Source organism: Saccopteryx bilineata, chromosome 1 (assembly GCF_036850765.1).
Source record: "Saccopteryx bilineata isolate mSacBil1 chromosome 1, mSacBil1_pri_phased_curated, whole genome shotgun sequence".
Lineage (NCBI taxonomy): Eukaryota > Metazoa > Chordata > Mammalia > Chiroptera > Emballonuridae > Saccopteryx > Saccopteryx bilineata.
In genome coordinates this window covers 67,870,236-67,886,618 of record NC_089490.1, presented here as the reverse complement: position 1 = coordinate 67,886,618, position 16,383 = coordinate 67,870,236, and the positions used below count along the sequence as shown (strand labels likewise).

Genomic DNA, 16,383 nt, shown 5'->3' with positions numbered 1-16,383 from the left:
AAATGTAATCAGCTTTGAAAACTGAATGGTAAAAAAATAAATACCACGAAAAGACATAGATCTAAATAACTGCCTTGCTAGCAGACGATCATTGCATGTCTCCAGAATTCAGACAAATTCTTAAAATTAGGAAAAGAGTCAGATTAGAAAAGATAATTTTTCTGATTGATCATTGCATTAATAAAGTCTTGACTTATGTGTTTTGCAACAGAACACAATGTAAAAGCTGAAAAATAAACCATAAAATACAATGCTGAAAATTTCCATATCACAGCTGCCCAGAGCGCATAACAAAGAGAATATTAGTGATGTCCAGATGCACGTAAGTCTGCAGGGATTCCTCTTGCCAACAGCAAAATGAAAGGAATGACAATGTCATTCACATCCAATAGACTATGTTAATGTTTTTTCAAACAGTTCTTTCACACTCAGAAATAGTGCTCATTAATAATGGATAGTGCTATATGAAGAAGGCATGTTGCCTACTAAAGTAATGGCATTCATGTTCAGTACTCATCTCCTCCCAGCGATGAATGGCACTTCTGCAGGATAATTTTTCTTTTGTCTTTAAAACTATGCCAAAATGGTTTAGAAACTTTTAAGCTAATTGAGCTTTTATTTTCCCTGAGCTAACATTTCATATGTGCCATTAATGCACTGACTATTCTCACATTTCCCTCTTCATCCCTAACTGTTCCTATTTCAAGTCATCTCCTTTTTAATCACAGTTTTTGACTAGAACTGCTGAAATGTGCAGGAAAGTCCTCAAGCTTTCAAAACTACCTTGAAATCTGGTAGTAAAATCAAGATTGAGGTTTTTATTTTTTTTCTAAATTCTTCTCTTTTCTTCCTCTACTTCACTGTTCAAGCAGCTGTCAGTAAGGCCTATGGGTTTGCTGATATATTTGGAGTTTTCCAGATTGTATAATCAAATAGAAGAACTGAAAAATCACTGAAATTCAGAAGGGTTACTAATTCCATGGAGATTAATTTTCTAATATACCACTTTCTTCAGGGAAGCACCTAATTATCTCTCTTTGAGTAAGAAGCCATTTGGAGTCAATTTTGTATAATGACCTCCATTTTTAACGTTTTTAAGCAAATGCTTTTCTGAAATAGCTTTGAATATCAGACCAGCTGCTTATTATTCTCTTAACATTAAAAGCTACCTTTTAACAATATATTGGGAAACCATGTACAAAAATGTTCACTGGATACAACTTAGAGCTATAGAAAATAATTATATTTATACTACACCAAAAATCTAATGATAATACCTTTCTACACCAAAAATCTAATGATAATACCTTTCATGTAAAAAAGTGAATGCCAGTTGAAAATGACAGTTTATGTTAGGATGTATAGCAATTAAAAGAATAATTATATCTTTGGACATAGATCCAATTGCCAGTTGATTGACAAATTCAAGTTTTTTCATCTCTATAATTTATCACCGGGGTAATTTCCTGTCAGTTGGGATTCATTTATATCAGTAAAGCTATGTCTTATCAAGATGAAAAGAAGAGCAGAAATGTTTAGTGATTCCAGATCAAAATAAGTAAAGGCCACATGTATGGTAGGCAGTATAATTGTCCGATGTCCCTCCACTGCCGCATCAAAGTCCAAATCCCCAACACCAGTGACTGTGTTATGTGACATAAAAAAGTAAATTAAAGTTTGCTGATGGAATAAAACTTGCAAATCAGCAGCGTTTAAAATAGGAAATTATCCTGGATCATCTGAATGAGTTCAATGTAATAACATTAGCCTTTCTAATGGAAGAGGAGGCAAATGAGAAAGTCAGAGTAATGTCCTGTTGAAAGGACTCCACCCTCCATTGCTGTCTTTAAAGATAAGGAAGGGAGCTCCGAACCAAGAAATGCAGTGGCCTCTAGAGGCTGGAAAAGGCAATGAAATCAACTCTCTGCCAGAGACTCCAGAAAGGAACTGATTTCTGCTGGTAGCTGATTTTCGTCCAGTGAGAATTGTGTTGTACTTCCCACTACAGAATTGTTACCTAATACATTTGTATTCTTTTAAGTCAGTAGGTTTGTATTAATTTCTTATAGCAGCCATACAAAAATACATCACATACCTGTATTTTTGGATGTAGTCCTTTAAAATGAAACAAAATACAAACCATAAAAAAAGCTCCAACAAATTTCCAGTAAAAATATCTGAACTCATTAAGTGTGAACTGAGGAAAGAGAAAAGATAAAGAGTAATGTATTGCAAGTATTTATAGGTAATTCTGTGACCTGACCTCAGCCTCTCTGGATTTGGTGGGCATTTAAAACTGACTGATAGATATTCCCATGTGTTCTTTGGTGTCTCCCATGCTGAGTACCTCTGAAGGGTACTCCTTGTATTGATCAGGGTTTGCCCAGTAAAAGAACTAGTATGAGTCATATGGATATATGGGTATTATTAGTAATTGGCCTATCCAATTATGGGGGCTGCCTAAAAACTGTGGAGTTCACAGAGCAGGCAATCAGCAAGAAAGGATCACAGCAGACTGAAACCCTATGAAAAAGGGCTGATGCCGGTTGCCCACTAATTGTCCACACTTTCTCATTGTCATGGAAGGCTTATGTCCTCTTTTACAGGACAAAAACAAAACAAAAACTGATTCAGTCAGGTCTATTCAAAATAATCAAATTAAAGTCAACTGATTTAATTATAAACTTTTATTACATCTGCAAAATTTATAGGTCTTAGAGACAGTATCAAAGGTCATCTTACAAAGTTGCCCAGGATGGTAGTACATCTCCTTGCTGAGGGGCAGCAGTCCTGATACCGGCCCTCAACAGCAGCTTCTTGGGCACAAGGGCTGAGATTATGCCAGTGCCCCAGGGACTGGGTTGAGGCACATCAGCACAGAGCCACAGTGGCCTGTCACCTTGCAGGGGAGCGGGTGGGTCTTGCCGATCTTATTTTCAGTAGCCTCCCTGTACAGGGACAATAGAGATCATGGCCAGGATGATGGCCCCATGGATGTCAGAGGCTATTTCCTTCAACATTTAACACTGAGACTGACATGTTCATCGTTGTCTCCAGTGACCACAAATGCCTTGAACCATGTCCACAGGCCAGCATGTGTCTGCTTTGCACAGGCATTGTCTTTAAAACCTGGTCCTTGAGGGATGGCCTCAGGAAAAAGTCAATGATCTCAGATTCTTTGATGGGCAGGGAGACAATGTATATCTCTTCCAGGGACCTGATCTTTAGACCCTTTACTAGGTGACCTAGCTTGGTGTTGGAAATCCACTCATTGCCCATGGCCTTGCCTCTAGGAGATCATGGACTCAGCCTAGACCCCAACACCTGCCCACAGCCTCCACTTGGATGCTGTTGCCAAACCCCCCAGGATGCCGCAGTGGCCTCACATTCAGGGCCCAGGCCTCCAGGCCCGTTGGCAGCACTAGTGTCTTTGCCATTTGGTGTTTCCTTGAAGAATAAGCAAGAGAATATCTTTTGATATTCCTTTGAACTGTCTTTTCTCCCTAAAAGGGAATTCCCGAAAGTACAGTTGAGCCTAGAGAAATTGACACACCACAAAGTTATTACAGACTGTTATCTACTCCGCAACTCTCAATCTCCCTGATGCTTCTATTCCCAAAGATACAGCTTCTCGCCTCCAAGTATATTTTGCTCCCTCCAGAGTACCAGAGATAACAGAGATATTTTTAATGTCAAGGATAACAGGTGGTCATAGATGGTAAGGGGTACAATTGACCCTTAGACAATATAGGGGTTAAGGGTTCTGACCTTCCAGTAAAAAATCTAATTTTTTACTCCCCCAAAACTATAATTGCTTACTATTGATTGGAAGCCTTACCTATAACAAACAGTTGATTAACATATATTTTGCATGTATTATATGCTGAATTCTTACAATAAAGTAAGCTAGAGAAAATAAAATATTACAAAAATAATATAAAAGAGAAAATGTATTTACTCTATTTATATATAAAAAAAAAGACTTATATAAGCAAACCCAAACAGCGAAACCAGTTTGGTTCAAGGGTCAACTGTGTACTGTGCATAGTTCTTGGTAATAAACAAATCAGAAAATATTTAACATTTCATTTTGAGTGGAATCCTGTATCTTCTCTAAATTTATCTCCTTGCCACTTATCTTGCTCACTGACCTTCTTGCTGCCAAACTGAAAGCTCTTGTCTGTTTTCACCTGGTGGCAAGGGCTTTGCCCTTTCTTTTCCCCTGGCCTGGAATGCTATCTGCAGAATTTCACAGGACTTTCTGCATTTCCTAAGTCAGATGTGGTCTATAACCATATCCATGTTGGTCACTTTATGTCTTCATACTATTTTGTTTTTATTACTAGAAATAATTACTACCTTAAATTTCATAATTTGTTTGCTTCCTTCATTATTTCATACTTTTTCACTGGAATTATAACTTCTTTTTTTTATATTTTTTATTTTTTGTATTTTTCTGAAGCTGGAAACGGGGAGGCAGTCAGACAGACTCCTGTATGTGCCCAACCGGGATCCACCCGGCACGCCCACCAGGGGGGGATGCTCTGCCCATCTGGGGCATCGCTCTGCAGCAATCAGAGCCATTCTAGTGCCTGAGGCAGAGGCCACAGAACCATCCTCAGCGTCCCGGCAAACTTTGCTCCAATGGAGCCTTGGCTGCAGGAGGGGAAGAGAGAGACAGAGAGGAAGGAGAGGGGGAGGGGTGGAGAAGCAGATGGGCACTTCTCCTGTGTGCCCTGGCCAGGAATCGAACCCGGGACTCCCGCACGTCAGGCCCACAATCTGCCACTGAGCTAACCGGCCAGGGCCTGGAATTATAGCTTCTTGAAAGCAAGAGCTGTCTCTTTTTTGTTCAACATTGTCTCGCAACAAGAAAAGTACCTAGCACTGTCAATAAAAATGTGATTCATTCAGAGGTTTAAGCACGAATGAATAAGTGAGTGAAAGTTCTCAAACATTAATGGGAAAATTTCTAGGACTTTAAATATCTTAGTATGAATAGATAACTTCAAATTTTTCAATGAATAAATATTTCACGAATGGCCATAAGATAACCAAGCCAGCTTTTCTTTATATTAAAAAGATAAGGTTCAAAGTTAATTATATTTTGAAAGGCTTTTGAGTATAGAATGATTATTTACTTATTAGTGGGAATTTTCAATATATCATATAGGAACAATAATATGGACAATTTCAGAGACCTGAGTTGAATCATAATTGTACTACTTCTCAGCTATTTGACTTGGACCAATGTAAGAATCAGATTTTTCATCTTCCAATTGAGGATAATATCGGACACACAGATATTAATTAGGATTACATGACATCCACACATATTTAATTCTCAGTAAATGCTATCTACCTATTCATTTCTCATTGATGTAATATAGATAGATTTCACTTATTATAGCATATAAGTTACATATAATCTCATTCAGCAACCAGTACTTTCCACTGGTTATCTATAAAATGTAGATAGAATTATTTTCTCATTAATTATTAAAGTTTAAAATATATGTCTAATTTTAATTTTATTAAAATATATTTTGCTTGGTACAACCACAACAATGGCTAAAATAGAAGAAAATTGTCAAAAAAAAGTCACAGTGAAATGACAAGAATATGAAGCAAACTATAGATATTTACCTGGAGGCCACATGTACCATCTTGCACTCCAAAGTTACATCTTTATTATTAAGGTTCAAGTAATAGCATCTTCTCTCATTTGCAAAAGTATGTGGGTTTGGCTTATAAAATATATTGTTGGCCTAGTTGAAATAACATGAAAAATGTAAAGAAAAAGGTTTCAGAAATTAAAAAAATTAAAAAAATGGATATTGTGAATAACTGCATATCAGTGTATTAAAGCACGTAGCTGAATTAGATATATTAATTTAAAAAAGCAATGTATTAAAATTTATAAATATATTTAAAACTATATATACACACACACACACACACACACACACACACACACATATATCCTGTGTAGTCCTGAAATTATCAGAGAAGTTTAATATGATTAATATCTTTCCACCAAGAAAACATTTTACTGAGATGGTAGCATCCAAAGAATAAATAATTCAATTTCAAATTTAACATAATCCTTGCAGAGATAAAAAAAAGAAATAATGATATCCCAATCTTCATGAGGTAAGCATAAGTTAATAGTAACACTAGATAACTACAATATTGCAAAAAAAGAGAGAAACTAAAAAATCAATCCTCATGAACATAAGTACAAAATCCTAAACAAATAGTGGTGAAGCAAATATAAATATTTACTTTCAAATAAAATCAAAAGTGTGATCTAATGGACATTTATAAAACATTACACCCCCCCAATGCACATTCTGTTTAAGACTAAAGTGCTGATCTTCAATCTTAGTCTTTTCCTTAATATAAGTCCACACATTTAAATTCTTTACTACAGAGATCCATTAAGATAAACCCATAAGTCCACCATAGTCTCCAAAATCTTCAAAACTTCCTATACAACCTATTTAATAAATCTTTCTAATATTCTCTTTTCTATAAATTGATCAGTTTACCAAGCAAGAACCCTTGCAGTCATCAGAAATTACTTACACTCCTTGCTTATTGTCCCAATGGATTACTGCATCTTGCTGCTTTATTGTCAACAGAAAGCAACCTTCTTTTTCCATCTCTGTTAATAACAACTTAGTTAGGTCCTTGTTATTACCATTTAGACTGCTGCAGCAGCCTTGAATGTCATCATCCTCTTACCCTTCTTATCTTGAGACTCTTGCAGATTAATGTCTTGAATACATGTATCTGATCATCACTCTTTAACTGTTTTGATGGTTTGATATCCCCTCTCATATAAAATCTAATCTCAGCATAACACATACTGGATTTCTGGCCCCTGCCTTCTAGATATTGCCATATTTCTGTACACTGTGCTTTATCAGTACTAAATTACTTCCAGCACCTGAAAACCAACATATTAACTTATGTTTCTTTGCTTTTTCAAACACTCCTAGCATATGCACTCAATGAAGGTTTGTTGAATAAGTGAATACATGAATATAAAAAAGTATAATATGAAAGCATATGTACACATATGTACACTTAAAATTTTGAAAGTGATTCTTTCTGTTTTGACTAAATATAAACTAATTTTTCTTTTTAGTATCCTTCTTAGTTTAAATCTGGAGAAATAATGCATACATATACAATTTGTTTAGGTGAACAAATAATATGGCAGTTCACTGTTGAATAAGATAAAGTATGTGCTAGGCTTCTTGTGTTCCTTTTGAGTAACTAAAAAACTTTAATATTAATTTTGAAATACTTGAAAGAAAAAGAAACAGAGTAATCAGTAAAAACTACATCACTTTTTGGCATGTGGTGTGCATTTGCTGAAGCAGAAACCTGCCATATGCCATAGATGCTATGCCACCCAACTTTGCCATCATGTCAGTGAATGCATTGTGTTCTGCAGCCAAGCCACATGGGCATGACATGCCTTCTACTTCGGCATTTATACAAACATTTTTCCACTTAATTCTGTCACACATGGTATCCATAATCTGTTAGGAGAAGTTCTGCCCATTTTGTCACCTCTAACATCTGAGAGCTCTTATGATGGTGCCAAATTGATTGTTCTTCTGATTTGAATCAGATGTGAGTCATTCTGGGTGAAATTCTAAAAAGGGTTCCAGTAGTCAGTTCACCATAAAAATTGAAACAAGAATGGGTAATGGCACATACAAGAAATGACTTGGATTTTAGATAATTGTGTAAGCAATTATTTTTTACTCATACATTCATTCATTGGCTAGATATTTATAGAGCCTTCATGAGGTGCCAAACACTGTGCTGTATGCTGAGGAACAAAAACAAATAGAAACTAAACCATCATCTTCTTCCTCAGGCCTGGGGGAAATAAAAACAATAACTAAAACTTTTTAAAACCAGTTTTTTTCATCTATTTCAATTCATTTTGTTATTTAAAAATGATTTTATTTCACACATTCATTCACTCATTTTGTCCTTGCCATTTTTCAAAAAAAAAAAAAATACAACCTATGAAGAGCTATCTTTTTCAAGGCAGAATGCCATAAACAGCAATTTAGAAATACAAAGAAGAATCAGGAGAACTCTATGTATAAATGAAGCTAAGAAAAAACGTGCATCCCCTTTCAATATTTTTTTCTTATGCATATATTTTGGTGGTTATATTAACAAAAGTGCTGTCCTCAAAATAAATAAAAAAATAAAACATTTGCTATTTTGAAAAAAATATATTATAAGTAGTAAGGAATTAACTACAGACTGAAATAATGAAATAGGTAATTTTCTTTAACACTGATATAAATTTTATTTTTGCTGCCTTCTCCCTGACTCCCTGGACCTCTCCCTCTGGGATTTGCTGTCCTGTTATCTATATATCTCTGTGTTATGTTTATATAATTTCACTAATCCCTTCACCTTCATTGATTCCGTCCCCTCATCCCCCTTTCCTCTGACAGCTGGCCCTCTGTTTACTATGATCCTGCCTTTGCCTCTGTTCTGTTCCTCAGTTCTCCATGTTCATTAAATTCCACATATAAATGAGATTGTATGATATTTGTCTTTTGCTGCCTGGCTTATTTCACTTAGCATAATATTTATAATATCCAGATTTATTTATGCCATCACAAAAGGTAAGATTTCCTTTTTTCATGGCTATATATTATTCCATTGTGTATATGTATCACAGCTTTTTGATCTACTAGTTAACTGATAGACACTTGGATAGTTTTCACATCTTGGCTATTGTAAACAATGCTGCAATAAACATGGGGGTGCATATCTTTTTTTGAATCAATGTTTTGGGATTCATAGGATATATTCCTAAAAGTGAAATAGCCGGGTCAAAAGGCAGTTCCATTTTTATTTTTTTGAGGACATGCCATAGTGTTTTCCATAATGGTTGCACAAGTCTGCATACCGATACTCCTATTTGTTTATTTTGCCCTTTATTTCACTTGCCCATGGAGATACATCAGCAAAAATACTGCTACGAGAGATAACAGAGTTTACTGCCAATGTTTTCTTGGATGATGTTTATGGTTTCATGACTTACATTTAAGTCTTTTATCCATTTTAAGTATATTTTTGTGAATGGTGTAAGTTGGTGGTCTAGTTTCATTTTTTTGCATGTACCTGTCCAATTTTCCCAACACCATGTATTAAAGAGACTGTCATTACTTCACTGTATGCTCTTACCTTTTTTATCAAATTTCAATTGGCCATCAAGGTGTGGGTTTTTTTCTGGGTTCTCTGTTCTGTTCCATTGATCTGAAAGCTTGTACTGATGCCAGTACCAAGCTGTTTTGATTACACTGACCATGTAGTATAACTTGATATCAGAAAGTCTGATACCTCCCACTTTGCTCTTCACTTTCAAAATTGCTGAGGCTTTTTGGGTTCTTTTTTGGTTCCATATAAATTTTTGGAATATTTGTTCTAGATCTCTGAAGTATGCCATTGGTATTCTGACAGGAATTGCATTGAATCTTTAGATTGCTTTGGGTAGTATAGACATTTTAATGATGTTTATTCTTCCCATGCATGAGCAGAGTGAATGCTTCCACTTGTTTGTATCTTCCTTGATTTTTTTTTCAATGTCTTATAATTATCCAAATACAAATATTTTACCTCCTTGGTTAAATTTATTCCTAGGTATTTTATTTTTGTTGTAATTGTTGTAATAGTAAAAGGGGTTGTTACCTTAATTTCTCTTTCTAACAGTTTATTGTTGGTGTATAAAAATGCCATTGATTTCTGAACATTAATTTATATCCTGCCACCTTGCCAAATTCATTTATCAGGTCTAGTAGTTTTATGACTGAGACTTTAGGGTTTTCTATGTACAGTATCACGTCATTAGCAAATAATGACCGTTTTACTGTTCTTTTCTAATTTGGATGCCTTTTATTTCTTCTTCTTGTCTAATTGCTGTGGATAGGCTTCCAGAACTATGTTGCATAAGAGTAGTGAAAGGGGGCACCCCTGCCTTTTTTCTGATCTTAAAGGGATTGCTTTTAATTTTTGCCCAATGAGTATAATGTAGGGCAGGGGTCCCCAAACTTTTTACACAGGGGGGCAGTTCACTGTCCCTCAGACCATTGGAGGGCCAGACTATAAAAAAAAACTATGAACAAATCCCTATGCACACTGCACATATCTTATTTTAAAGTAAAAAAACAAAACGGGAACAAATATAACATTTAAAATAAAGAACAAGTAAATTTAAATCAACTAACTGACCAGTATTTCAATGGGAACTATGCTCCTCTCACTGACCACCAATGAAAGAGGTGCCCCTTCTGGAAGTGCGGTGGGGGCTGGATAAATGGCCTCAGGGGGCCGCATGTGGCCCGTGGGCCGTAGTTTGGGGACCCCTGATGTAGGGTGTCAGTTTGTCATAGATGGCCTTTATTATGTTGAGGTATGTTCCCTATATTCCCACCTTGCTCAGAGTTTTGATGGTAAATGGGTGCTGGATTTTATCAAATGCTTTTTTTGCATCTATTGATATAATCATGTGATTTTATCCTTCATTGAGTTTATATGGTGAATCACATTTATTGATTTGTGAATATTGTACCAGACTTGCTTCCCTAGAATAAATCCCACTTGATCATGAGGTATGATCTTTTTAATGTATTGCTGAAACCATTTTGCTAATATTTTGTTGGGAATTTAAGCACCTATGTTCATCAGGAATATTAGCCTATAGTTTTCTTTTTTGTAGTGTCTTTACCTGCCTCATATAATGCTTGCCACATAAAATGAGCTTGTAAGTCATCCTTTTTCTTAAACTTTTTGGGATAGTTTGAGAAGTAAAGGTGTTAATTCTTCTTTGAATGTTTGGTAAAATTCTCCTATAATGCCATCTGTTTGCTGGGAGTCTTTTGAGAGCTGTTTTAATTTTATTTGTTTTAATCAGTCTATTTAGGTTTTCTGATTCTTCCAGACTGAGTTTTGGAAACTGTATGTTTCTAATTTATTCATGTCACCTAGATTGTCCAATTTTTTTTTCATATAGATCTTTACAGTGCTTTCTTACAATCCTTTGTATTTTTTGTGGTGTCAGTTGTTACTTCTCTACTTTCATTTCTAATTTTATTTATTTGGCCTGACCTCTGGTGGCGCAGTGATAAAGCGTCGACCTGGGAACACTGAGGTTGCCGATTCAAAACCCTGCACTTGTTTGATCAAGGCATGTAAGGGAGTTGATGTTTCCTGCTCCTCCCTCCTCTCTCTCTCTCTCTCTCTCTCTCTCTCTAAAAATGAATAAATAAAAAAATAATAATAATTTTATTTATTTGGGTCCACTCTCTCTTTTTTTTTTTGATGAGTCTGATTAAAGTTTCTCAATCTTGTTTACCCTTTCAAAGAACCAGTTGTTGGTTTCATTGATCTTTTGTAGTTTTTTAAGCCTTTATGTCATTTATTTTTACTCTAATCTTTATTATTTCCTTTCATTTACTTCCCCTGGGCTATATTTGTTGTTCTTTTTTCCAGTTCTTTTAGTTGCAGGTTTAGGTTGCTTATTGGAGCTTTTTCTTTCTTCTTAAGATATGCCTGTAATGCTGAGTTTTCCCCTGAGGACTGCTTTCACTGTGTCCCATAGATTCTGGCTTGTTGTCTGTTCATTTTCATTTGTTTCAAATAAAATTTTATTTTTTACTTGATCTCATTGTTAATCCACTTGTTATTTTTCTAACATACTATTTAGTCTTCAAGTGTTTGAATGTTTTTCAGTTTTTCTATTGTAGTTGAGTTCTAGTTTCATTCCATTTGTGATTAGAGAAGATGTTTGATATGATTTTAATCTTCTTAAATTCATTAAGACTTGTCTTGTGTCCTAACATGTGGTATATCGTAGAAAATGTACCATGAGCACTTTGAAAAGAGTGTATATTCTACTACTTTGAGATGAAAGGTTCTGAAGATATCAATTAAATCAAATTGATCAACTGTGTCATTTAAGGCCAGTGTTTCTTTGTTAATTTTCTATCTGGAGGATCTATCCATTGATGTTAATGGTTTATTAAAATCCCCTACTATTATAGTAATGCTGTTGATATTGCCCTTTATGTCCATCAAAATCTACTTTATATATTTCAGTGCTCCTATAATAGATACATAGATATTTACAATGGTTATATCCTCCTGTTGGATTGCTCCCTTTACAATTATGTAGTGACCTTCTACCCCTCACTATATCCTTTGTTTGAAAGGCTATTTTGTCAGATATAAGTACTGTTATCACAATTTTTTTTTATTTCCATTTGCATGAAATATTTTTTTTCCACCCCTTAACTTTCAGTCTATGCGTATCTCTTGTTCTGAAGTGGGTCTCTTGTAGAAAGTATATTTATGGGTCCTATTTTCTTATCCATGCAGCTATCCTATCCTATGTCTTTTGACTGGAACATTTAATCCATTTACATTTAAGGTTATTTTTGACATATACTTATTTAATGCTATTTTAGTCTTTAAATCTACAATCCTCTTTTTCTTGATTTGTTTTTTACTTTTCCTTTGCTCTTTTTACAGCAGGCCCCTTAACATTTTTTGAAGTACTGGTTTGGTTGTAACATATTTCTTGAGTCTTTTTTTGTGTGGGAAGTATTTTTTTCTCCTTCACTTTTAAATGATAGCCTTGTTGGATAAAGAGGCCTTGGTCGTAGGTTTTTGTTTTGCATCACTTTGAATATTTCTTGCAATTTCTTCTGACCGCAAGTATTTCTGTTGAGAAGTCAGAAGTCATCCTTATAGGGGCTTCTCTGTAGGTAATTAGGTGCTTTTCTCTTGCAGATTTTAGTATTCTTTCTTTGTCTCAACTTTGGCATGTTAATTATAAGGTGTCTTGGTGTAGGCCTCCTTGGATTCTCTTTAATGGGACCCTCTGTGCTTCTTGGATTTGTGTGACTTTTTCCTGCATCAATTTAGAGAAGTTTTCAGATATGATTTCTTCAAACAGGTTCTCTATCCCTTGTTCATTCTCTTCTCCTTCAGGAACCCCTACCAGGCAGGTGTTGTTTCTCTTCATGTTATCACAGAGGTCTCTTAGAGTTTCCTCAGTCTTTTTGCACCTCTTTATTTTGCTGCTCTACTTCTGTGCTTCCTGTTTATCTTGTATTCTAAATTTCTGATTCAATCCTCTGCTTCATGCAGCCTGCTGTTGATTCCTTCTAGTGCAGTCTTCATTTCTGATATTGTATTTGTCATTTCTGACTCACTCTTTTTTATGATTTCAATTTCCTTTTTGATACTTGCTACCTCTTTATTTATGTTCTCATTTCATCCATCCATTATTACTCTAAGATCCTTGAACATCCTAAAAATCATTATTTTAAACTCTGCATCTGGTAGTTTGTTTACTTCCATTTCATTTTGTTCTTTTTCTGGGGATTTTTCTTGTTGATTCATTTGGGTCATATTTCTTTGTCTGCCCATTTTGTCTCTGTATTAGGTAGCACTCTTTGACTTTGAAATTTTTTGTTGTGTCTTTATGAAAAAGATGGGTTCAGTGGTACTGACCTTCAGGCCACCTGAGTTTCCTGGTCTAGGAATGCTCTTTGTTGTTTTTTTGTTTTGCTTTTACAGAGACAGAGAGAGAGAGAGAGTCAGAGAGAGGGATAGACAAGGACAGACAGACAGGAACGGAGAGATGAGAAGCATCAATCATTAGTTTTTCATTGCACATTGCGACACTTTAGTTGTTCATCAATTGCTTTCTCATATGTGCCTTGACTGTGGGCTTTCAGCAGACTGAGTAACCCCTTGCTCGAGCCAGCTACCGTGGGTCCAAGCTGGTGAGCTTTTGCTCAAACCAGATGAGCCTGTGCTCAAGCTGGCGACCTTAGGGTCTCGAACCTGGGTCCTCAGCATCCCAATCTGATGCTCTATCCACTGTGCCACCGCCTGGTCAGGCTAGGTATGCTTCTTGAAGGTAGTATTTACTCTCCTGCTTTATGTTAATCTTGAATGCAGTTGGTCCTTTCATGGGTACAGTTATCCCTTTAGGCTGGCTGGCTCTAAGGATCAACCTTGATGATGTGTATTAGACACTGTGCAGTGTCTGTCCTGTTGGGTGTATTAATTATCTACAGTGTCTGGTGCCTTCTGGACTTCTCTTTGGGCATGCTGCTTCTGTAGCTAGCTGAGCCTGGCATTGGTGCTGTCTGCCAACCACTGCTGGTTGTGTTTTTGTGGGGTTTTTTGGATTTGTATTAGCCATTGTTTATAACCTGTCATAGGCTACCTGTCTGGAGCTACTGCTCTGCTCACTGTTTTTGTCTGCCTTTTCTGTGCCTGAGTAGTGTGAGAGAAGCCTACTTGTGTATAAGGATCAGCTTTGTCCTACTTAGAGATGACAGCAGCTCTGTAAAAGCACCAAGATTTGTAAGATTTGCCTCCCATTTTCAGCTGTTCCACCTCTTCTTGCATCTGCATAGTCTTCCCACAGGATCTTCTGTAGAAAAACTGTAGTATGAGCTCAGACTGGCCTTACCCCACCAACTCTTCTACAGGTTGAAAGTTTGATAGATTAGGGCAACTGAGGGTGGGAATACACTGTTAATGGGATGCCCTATTCCAGAGGCCTATTGGTCAGGAGCTTAGTATGGTGAGAGCGGCCCCTATTCCAGAGTTTAAACCCACAGACACTGCTGGATATTCTAATATGATTTCTCCTCAGTGAGGTGAGCAGCAAGTTCAGATCAGGTGAAGCCAACAGACCCCTCTGTAGAAATTTGTCCAGCTGGTGAGCCCTTGATCTCAGGATGGAATACTGAGAGAGTCCTTCCCTGGGGCTTACTGTGCCCCCCCCCAAGAAAGGGGCTAAGCCTCTCAACCAGACCCAACAATAGGCTCACAAGGACCCACACATTAACTGTCTGTGTTCCAATCCTCTCTCCCTTCCCCCTGTGGAACCTGGAACCTAGCCCAGCAGGGCAGGATATCCAGCACCCAGGCTGGCTGACTGTGAAGCTCCACTCTATGAAATGTACATGAGCTGTTATGCTGGTGCTGACCACAGAAAGAAGAACTTGCCTCAGCTTGGTCCAGGTCTAAGAAGCCCTTCCTTAGGACATGCCAATAGCAAGGTTGCTTAGGTCCCAAACTGGTGCCTGCCACAGTTGACCACTGTATGTACCAGTCTTGGGCCTCCCTGGAGGAAATCTGATGAAGATCAGTGGGTGACACAGCCTGTGACTGGCCCTCAGCAATCTTCTTAGAGCTACAAGCAATCCAGAGTTTGTGGCTGCCTCTTCTGGGCCCAGGTGCACATGGAAATATCAACCTGCATACCTAGTCCGGCTTTTACCCACTCTGGGCCCGGGGGAGGGTCTGCAAAAGGCCAAGGTTCCCGAACCCTGTCTTCTGCAGCCTGTTGGCTGGCTGCTTGTTGGGCTTGGCCACTGAAATAAAACCTCTGGTAGAGTCTAGAGCAGGGGTTTCAAACTCGCGGCCCGCGGGCCGCATGCAGCCCGCCGAACAATTTTGTGCGGCCCGCAGACTAATCCACAAAGTTCAAAATATTTTGGATAAAATTAAGTAAGCCTAGGGGCCTACTTGTATTTTTCATTTCTTTAGCATCCTAGCTAGATATTAGCTTAGTTAACAGCAGTTGTGATGCGAACTACAGTTTCTGGTCGTTTTGTGACACTGAGTAAACTGCATGTACGATTGTGGTTGTTGTACTGATTTTTTTGTTTTCAACTGCAGTAAGAAAAGTGTTGCGTAACAGTTGCCTTTTGTAGACCTAGTGCAGCCTGCCAAAGGGCTGTGATCTTGCTCTGCGGCCCACATGCTGAGTTGAGTTTGAGACCCCTGGTCTAGAGCTTGGGGCAATTCAGGGATTAGGAAGGGTGGTTGTTGTGGCTCCCTCCCTTTTGCCCCAGGTGTCAGTCTGTCCAGACTTTATTCACAGATCTCAGTGGGGTGTGGCCCCAGGGGTCTGGTTGATGTGGCCTTTGAGACCCATAAATATGGTTTATCCACAGTCTGGACAGTTTCCTCTGCATTTTCCATGAGGCAAAAGCACCTGTCATAGACTCGGGAGTATACAAAGGAAGGCTCTAGTCTCAACATCAGAAAACTGAGTACCCTGCTTCCTGACTTACTTCTCAGATTAGTCTCTATAGGGTGGGGCAGGAGAGATTATTAAGGGTGGGTCAGTTGCTTTTCTCCAGGTTGATGCTGTAGGGAGGGGACTGCTCTGTCCAAGAAAGATGGTGACTGCAGTATTAGAGAATGTCTCAGCACAGGGGTCCCAGTAACTGTCTCCACAGTGTCTCTTTCTGGACCACCAACTTCACATTCACTTCATGCAACTCTAGTCCTCTCAGCCCTTCC

At 37.4% G+C, this 16,383-nt stretch overlaps 1 pseudogene; it reads right to left on the bottom strand.

The window, feature by feature from the left end:
• Window positions 1-2,677: 2,677 nt before the first annotated feature.
• Window positions 2,678-3,279, bottom strand: LOC136319232 (small ribosomal subunit protein uS5 pseudogene; annotated as a pseudogene).
• Between the last annotated feature and the right edge of the window lie 13,104 nt (window positions 3,280-16,383).